This window comes from Narcine bancroftii, chromosome 9 (assembly GCF_036971445.1).
Source record: "Narcine bancroftii isolate sNarBan1 chromosome 9, sNarBan1.hap1, whole genome shotgun sequence".
In the NCBI taxonomy this organism is placed as follows: domain Eukaryota; kingdom Metazoa; phylum Chordata; class Chondrichthyes; order Torpediniformes; family Narcinidae; genus Narcine; species Narcine bancroftii.
Window position 1 is genome coordinate 58,410,251 of NC_091477.1, and position 5,902 is coordinate 58,416,152.

Here is a 5,902-nt window from a genome sequence, read left to right on the forward strand (position 1 = left end):
AAGCGGGGAAGTGGGTAAGCGTCCAACTGGGTGAAGCGGTTGATGGTCTGACTATAATCAATTACCATCCGGGGCTTGCCCTCACCTCTGACCACAAGGACCTGCGCTCTCCAGGGACTGGTGCTAGGGGCTACGATCCCCTCCGCCAGGAGTTATTGAACCTCAGCCTGGATGAACTGCATGTCCTCCGAGCTATAGCACCTACTCTTGGTGGCGATTGGTTTACAATCCGGGGTGAGGTTCACGAACAGTGACGGGGGGGGGGCACCCGTAGCGTGGTGAGGTTGCAGGATGGTGCCAGAGACTGGGTACTGAGCCCACAGGATGGTGCCGGTGGCTGCGTGCTGGGACCACAAGGCGGTGCCGGGGACTGGTGGCTGTGGATGGCCAGCGGTGGTTGGGGCACCCGAACACTATCGTCACGCTCCTGAACTGACTCTGAAAGTCAAGGCCCAGGAGTATCGGCGTGCAGAGGCACATTTACTATTCACCGCCTCAAACCAGCACATTTGGGCACCAGCCAGCTGATCAACCCTCCAGCTCCACGCCACAGAGGCACCAAAACCAAGGACAGCGCCCGGATCACTGGTTCTGGTTGGGGGGGGGGGGGTCGTGTGGTGACCTGCAGCATCCTGACATGCAAGGTGGCGTCCAAATGCGGCAAGCCTGCAAGGGCCATGCCGACTAAATTGTCTTTCTTCACAGGCTATTGGCTGCATGGTGGGAAACAGCAGGCACCAGTGGGAATGCTGGCCTATCCACAGCTGGCAAGCCGTTGACGTCATTTCCACCAGAAGCGGTGTGACAACCAGGCCCAGCGGGCCTATATAAGGCAGGGCAAACCTTCAATAAAGTTAGTGTCAACTGTACTCACCTCGTGTCAGTGTCTTGCTTTCACACCCTGACGTAGCACACGCTCCAGGAGCTGTTGTAAAGTACACCCAGATTAGGCTGTAGTTTATCTGTGCTGGACTGGTTGTTATGTTACCATGTGAAAAAAGAATAAATCAGTTCCATTTTCCATTGACATTATTAGTGTAGTATAAGGTTGCAGTAAGTGCACTTAACTAGACAAAGTAGTTTGAAGAGTTGGTTATTTTTCCTTTAAATGCTTATAGTAATTAGGCTCCAGATCATCAACTTACTTCTGAAAATCCCCTGCAAGTTATTTTGAGTTTAAGTGTAGGAGCCTGGGGCGTAAATCAGGGAGAGTAGAACAAAGCACAGACTATGAATAGAGTGGTTAAACTTATTGTCTCCATTGAAAAGGGAGGGGGGATTAAAAGTACAGTTTTATGGTGCTTCAGGAGCACTACTTGTTCCTGTCGGCTCTGGTCATGCATCTGGGGGAGGGAATGCTCAGGGCAGGATATTACCTTGAGTCCCTGGGGGCTCAAACAATGAAAGCAAATGCCCTCTACTTCTTCATTTTCCTGGTTTGAGCTGGTGTCTTGTTTCAACTAAGTGCAGAGAGAAGGGTAAGGGTGGAAACCAAAGACATGGCTTTATCCTCTTCTAATTTCTCCTTTTAATTCCCATGATTACAAGCTCATCTTCCCCCAAGGTAGCTCCTTACTTGGGGATTCTATGCATGCGTTATAAAATAATGGTTTTAAACTTTTCTCCTGTTCTCACCAGTTCTCCCCTATTTTTGCCTCTGTGGGAGCATCATTACATCTTTAAAAGAAGTGAAGTCAACCCTCAACCCAAACCTGATATTAGATTTGCTTAACTTTCATAACTCTGCTGTATCACAGAATCTGACTCCTCCGTTGGAAAGGTGTGCACTGATTGGGCTGATATTCCATCCCCAAGAGCATAGGAAGCAGTGGGACTCACTCTGATTCTGCTGCTTTAGTCTTGGTCTGCATCATGGTCATTACCCCAGTCACCCATTCTTTTAATTTAATGACTGGATGGGGGAGCTAGTGGGACAGGTAGTTGCATTGAGGTTGAATTGAATTGCTTATTGTCATGTGTTCCAAGATACAGTGAAAAACTGTTTTACTTGTTATCCAGGCAAATCAGAATCAGAATCAAAATGTATTATCATGAACTTGTCAATCTATTCTCGAGTACAACACGTAGGGCAAAATAAAACAAAATGATGGGGTATAGAGTTACAGAGTAAAACATTTCAAAGAGTGCATGGGCTGCATTGTTTATCTAATGAGAGGTCCAACCAATAGTCTGATAATAGCAGGGAAGAAAATGCCCTTGAATCTAGTGTTTGCCAACCCTTGTATCTGTTGCCCAGTTAGAGGGGGAAGATAGTATCACCAGGGTGGGATGGACTTCTTCAAATGCATAGCTGTCATACACTCTTGCTGGGCTTTGCTTCTGATTGAGGTCAGGCGTATGGTCTCATTAGCCTTGTTTTTGTAAATGTCATGTGATCTGAATGACAATAGGAAGCAAGGAGAGTGTGATGATTAAAACCTATACCATTTAATCTACCTTATCTTGTAGATTGTTATTTCCTGAAAATCCAACCTATTTTGTGTAAGTTTCTCAAACAGAAAGTAAGTGCATTTACCATTGAAAGTAGAGGGTTGTGGAACTCTCTGGAATGGATTGCTGGAGACACAACTGGGTTTGGAGGATCTGGGGCAATGGAATGGAAGAAATTTGAGGAGAGGATTGGTAGTGTGGTGATACCCCACTAGCCCACTGCATGGGGGAACCTGTGTACCTGCAGGAAGAGCGCTGGAGGACAAAGCAACACCTAGCCCACTGTCAATCAGCCAACCTGAATGGACCAAGCCCCATCCGATCGACTGCCAATCACCTTCTGGGATATAAGCTACATCCGGCCCCTCAAGGTCAGTCTCAGACCCAGCACAGCTACTCTCTCAGCCAGCTCTGTGGAAGATTGTGTGGAATAAAGCCTGTTGAACAGACTTTATGTTTTGTGTCTGCTTTTCTGCTCAATAACGCATCACAGGTATGTCTTGGCTTTCCTTTGGTTGCTGCTCTGGACACAGATCCTTTACTTTGTTCTCAGTCATTCAGCATTTCCAGGGCTCCTCCTCTCCTCTTTTCACCTGCAACCTTGCAGTACTTTGGTGCTCCCCACCCTTCAGCCTGCCTTCCTTCCATGTGATCACCATGTTCATTCTTGGAGAAAATCTGCTGCTGATCACTTCACTCTTCTAGTACAGGCCAATGTTTAGCAGTTTCAGGTCCACAAACTCTATCTGCTCTAGATCATTGTCAGTGTTGTTTTGTGAATATACCACACTCTCTTGTCATTGCGAGCTTAGATACAATACAATACTGTAGATGTTGGCAATGCAAAGTGAGCTGGAGGTTGCAGAGTGCAGCAAATAATAAGGAAGGCGAATGAAATGTTGATCTTGATTGCAACAAAGATCTGATGCAACTTTACAGAACATTGGCAAACTACCCTGTTCTGGTCACCTCATTGAAGGGAGAACATGTTTGTATTGGATGCCATACAGAAATGGTTCTCTGGGTTGACAAAAATAATGAGATCGTTGTCATTGGTAATTTCAACTTCTCTGATAATGATTGGCAGCTTCTTAGTGCAAAAGGGTTAGATGGGGCAGAGTTTAGGGATTCCAGACATAGTATGTGGACATGCCGACTAGAGGAGCGGTCATACTGGATCTATACAGGGTAATGAACCTGCTCAGGTGACAGACCTGTTGATGGGTAAGCATTTGAGCTCCCCGACCTTTAGCAAAGTCATTGTTGAGGCTCAGAAGAGGCAAGATGGGAAAAATATGTAATTGGGGGAGGGGGAATTACAATGGGGTTATTCTGGAATGGGAGCATTAATTGGGATGTTGTCAAGAAAATGCAAAACAGAAATGTAGATAATGTTTTGGGACTTCTTGCATGTGGTTCTGCATCAGTTTTTCAGAGAAAGGATATTTGTGTAAAGCACAGTAACAGACCATTTTGGCCCATGTGTCTATGCCACCCAATTTACACCCAATTATCCTACACGCTCGGTACGTTTCGAATGGTGGGAAGAAAACAGAGCCCCTGGGGAGAACTAACAATGTCCTTACAGACAGCGTGGGATTCAAACCCTGGGCCTGATCACTGACGCTATAAAGACTTTGCTCTAACCGCTATGACAACCGTACCACCTTAGAGGAAAAAGAAAGCATACTTCAGGTTTAGGAAACAAAAGTCAGGAAGGGCTCTTGAGAATTATAATGAAGTCAGGAAGGAACTTAAGAAGGGGCTTAGGAGAACAAGAAGGAAACATGAGAAGGCCTTGGCAAGTCAGATTATGGAAAACTGCAAGGTGTTTACATATACATGAAGTGGAGGATGAATGGAGTGATGGTGGAATGGTCAGGGATAAAGGGGGAATGGAAGTCTTTAATGAATACTTCGGTGGAGAAGTATCTTGATGATTGTGAAGTCAGCGTAAAACAGGATAATGTGCTCAAGCGTCTTGAGGTGAAGAAAGAGGTAGTGTTGTAGTTGCTGAAAAATATGATGCTAGATAAGTCCCTGGGGCCAAAGAGGATTTACCGCAGGAAGTGAGGGAAGCAGTTGCTAGAATGGTGATGATGATCTAGGCATCATCCTTGGCCACAGTATTGGTACCAGGGGACTAGATGATGGCAAATGTAATTCCCTTGTTCAAGAAAGATAATAGGGAGAATTTTAGACAAGTGAGTCTTGAATCTGTGGTGGGCAAACTATTGGACAGAATTGTTAGGAACAGATTCAGGAACATTTGGAGAAGTGCAGTCTTAATATGGACAGTTTGCATGACTTTGTGAGGGGCAGGTTGTGTCTCACGAACCTAATTAATTTTTTTGAGGAGGTGACAAATGAAATGATGAAGATATGGTGAATGTTGTGTGTATTGATTTTAATATGGCATTTGACATGGTTTCCAGAATGTCATGAGACATGGGATCCATGGAAACTTGTCTGTGAGGATTTGGAGAGGGCAGAGGTTGGGAGGAGATGGAGTGTATTCTGCACGTATTCTGGTGAGTTGTGGAGTTCCACAGGGATCTGTTTTGCGATCGCTGCCTTTTTGTGATTTTTATAAATAACCTGCACGAAGAAGTTAGAGGGGTGGGTTAGTAAGTTTGTGGATAATATGAGAATTGGAGATATATGAAGGTTCTCGCAAGCTACATATGTATATAGACAGGTTGCAGATTTGGGCGGAGAAGTGGCAGATGGAGTTCAATACAGAAAAAATGGTGGCACTTCTAGAGCTGCTGTAATGTCAGCTCTGCCGTTGGGTGTGAACCTGGGAGAGCGGGGAGCAGGGACACAACACTGTTCCACTGGGTCCAACTGCCAACTGGGTCCTGATGCCATCAGCTCCATACAGGATTTCAACAGCCTGTTAAAGGAGCTGGCTGCATTATTTTTAATCCTGCAACCATGGAGGTATATGCCCATGATGTGCTGGGCAGCATTCCATGAGGGGTTGCAGACTGGCACAAAGCATGAGAAATGGGGAGAACACCCTCCTGCTGAGAAGAAGCAGCATTGATGACCCTACAGGGAAGGTATAGTTGGCAGCATACCAGCAAGGTGCTCGGCGGCTGACGGACCCACACAGGCTGCAGGAGGCTGATGACTTCTAGTCAAAGGGCTCACATCAGGTGTGGACTGTTGGAGACTGGCTCATGGGGATCAGTGACCAGAACTGGGATTTGAGTGGGTGGCAAGGGCAAGAGGTGCTCCCAAAGGGCCTTGGGTGCTGAAGGCTTCCTGACCATATCAGAGGTTTGGACCTGGAGCTGGGGAAGCTGATGGTTTGAACAGAAGTCTGTGTGGCTGAAGAGGCTGCGGGAAGGCCGGATGTGAATCCATGGGCCCTCTGACTCTGAAGGGACTCTTGCTCTTATTGGCAATGCTCATGACAGCTCTTTGTTTGCCTTTTAGCAGACAA